Source organism: Geospiza fortis, unplaced genomic scaffold (genome assembly GCF_000277835.1).
Source record: "Geospiza fortis unplaced genomic scaffold, GeoFor_1.0 scaffold213, whole genome shotgun sequence".
Lineage (NCBI taxonomy): Eukaryota > Metazoa > Chordata > Aves > Passeriformes > Thraupidae > Geospiza > Geospiza fortis.
In genome coordinates, this window is record NW_005054399.1 from 776,963 (window position 1) to 779,857 (window position 2,895).

Below are 2,895 nucleotides of genomic sequence, written 5' to 3' on the forward strand. Positions count from 1 at the left end.
GATCCTATCCGCTCCCCTCGGCCGCTGAGCCCGCCCGGCGCTGCCCCGTTATCCTCGCACCGCCACGTGTCCAGAACTTTATTTATCATTATTATCATTTAATATCAGCCTGAAGCAACCTCAACTGAGGATTCGGCCTGCCCAGGGGATGGGCACGACCCCAAAGCTGTCGGACTATAGGGACAGCGCTCTGAGGGATGCACAGGGCGGGGATTTGGGGTGTTTGGAGCCGGGCGGGATCCCAGGACGGGCTGGGATGATCCTGCTCGGGATATTCCCCATCCTACAATTCCATGTGTGGAGGCCATGGCCACTAGATGATGCTGCCGGGCAAGGGCCAGAGCAGGAGGTGTTGGCAGGGAGAAGGAGGGAAATGGTGGATTTTGTGCTCTCGGGAGGCTCAGCCCCAGCGGTGAGGAGAGGGGCCCGCGGTGCCCTCAGCGGGGCGGGTGTTGATCATGGCGGGCGGGAGAAACGCCCTCACACCGCTGGTGTGGGTGGGGGCGGGAAAAGGAGGGAACAGCACGGTGCTGCGTTAATTATCCCGCTCTAATTGAAAAAAAGAAAGGGGGAGTTGAGTGTGTAAATAAGGATGGATGTGCTGGGGCTTTGCAAGAGCTGCCCCTGCTGAGATCTGCTGAGGGTGACTTGTTCTGATGGTGGCCACGGTGTGAGGGTGACAGGACGGGGCTGGCCCGGTGCTGTGACACTTCTGGACTGGTGACATGGTGCTGGCCCTGAAGAATTAATTTGTATTAGAACTCGTTATCATCGGTGAGATTTCTTTTGGTTAAGGAGCAAAATGAGTTAATGAGCCAGTCAGAATAAATTGACACAGAGGCAGGGAGGGGAGAGGGCAAGGCAGACCCAGGGAAATGGTGCCCAGAGGGACAGCTGGATTTGATAGGGACATAAAGAATAAAAGCAGGGTGAAGGCAGGAGGGTAAAGAAGCTCCTTCTCCTGCTGACCCGGTGCTGTGACAGTTCTGGACTGGTGCTGTGACAATTCTGGACTGGTAACACCTGCTGGCCCATCGGGACCGTGGTTGTGCCAGGGAATTTGCTGCCCACACACCATGTCAGTGCCATGGAGGCTGCCCAGCCTGGCTGTGGTTCATCCTTCTCCTCCTTTCCACATCCCAGGCCACCTTCTCCTCTCCCTGAGGAATTTTTGGGGTGGTTCATTGCTGCCAGACCCTCTGGGGAAGGGTGGGAGGAGTGGAGGAAGCCCTTCCACATTTCAGTAGATGTGTTCTCTGTCAATACCTATTTCAATTCGGTTTTTCAGGCCAAACAAATTTGGCTGAGAGAAGAATGGGACAGGGAAGCAGGAGGGATGGGAGGGAATGCCTGAAATGTTATCCTTTCTCCACAGCCCTTCAGAAATGCTTCAGGGAAAATAATTCATTTGAACTGAAAATGATCCGGGGTGGGGGGGAAGTAGAGCAGTTCTGGAGCAGCTGTCTGGAGCAGCTAGTGAGGCTGTTTAATTAACACTGCACTTGGCTACCAGCTACCTTGGAGCCAATTTCAGGACATTTTTGTTGCCTGGCAGGTGATATACAGCTGCTGGAGGAGTTCTCCCAGCAATAGGAGATCTTCCCCACAGCAGAGAGACAGCAGGGGGGTTTTCAGCAGCCGTGAGTCATCTGTACCTGCATCTGGAAGGACTCTGTCCCCTCCCAGCCATAGCAAGACTTTTTATTCTTCCCTTCTTTGCATGCCAGCCTTGTTTTAATTAGCTGTATTTTTAATCTTTGTGAGCAGAGTGAAATCCCAAGCAAGGAAATGGTTTTATCCTGCTGGAAAACTTAATTAATGCTCCATCAGAGAGTTTGATTTCCAAGCATGATGAAGGTTTGTGGATGGTGGTGACCCCATGGGTGGTATTTAGCGATGCTGCTGTTTCTCCTGGCTGTTTAAAACATTCTCCTCTTCTCCAGGACTTGTCCTAATGCTGTGATTTTTACAGGAATCCTCCCTGGGGTGTTTGGAGCCACAGTCATCCTCCCAGGGAGGAAGGACAGGCTCCTGCTGATCCCTGACTTGTCACCTTTTCCAGGTCGGATCCCAGCTCCTGGAGAGCCATTCCCAGTGTCCCTGCAGCACTGACCTCTGTGCTGGAGGCACGAAGTGGAACAGCTGAGGGAATTATGTTTGCTTCATTCCCAGCAAGAGCCAAGGGCTGGAAAATGGAAATAAAATTCCAAAACTGCTGAGAGCTCTGTCACTGGGAGCTTCTGAATCCAACCCAGGCACTGTGACCTGCCCAGGCTGCCTGGCTCTGGGTCTAGGGGCTCCCAGGGAGGCTGGAGAGTTGTGCTGAGCCCTTTTCCTGGGTTTCCTCTGGAATCATCTCTGGATGAGCCCTGGGGAGGGCAGGCAGGGGCTCTCCTGTGCCAGCAGGGGATACCGTTGGGCTGTATCTCCTGCCCATCACCCCACCTCTGGGCTTATCCACTGCAACTGCAACAGGAGCAGCAGATCCCTGGAGAACAGAGTGGAGAGACACCCTGTGCTGCGGGGAGGGAGCAGGAGCGGCTCCTTTGTCTCCATTACTCGCTCAAGCCCCATCACAGCAGCCCCAGGGCTGATCCAGGGACGGTGGGAGAGACACAAACAACACCACGGTGGCACAGCACAAACGTTTATTTTGAATCCCAAATATTTATGATCAACACCTGGTAAATGGCCAGTGAAATACATTTGATGGTGTCATTAATCTGCTATAAAGCTTTTGTCTTTTTAGAGTTGTTTGCAGAGCGTTGACTCATCCCTGCCTGCCAGGAGGCTGCAGGGAGCTCCCCTGCCCTTTGTCTTCTCTGCCTTTTGCTCCTGCTGCTCAAATCAAACAGGGGGTGAGTGGGATCTCACAGCAGCACCCCCAGGGGGATA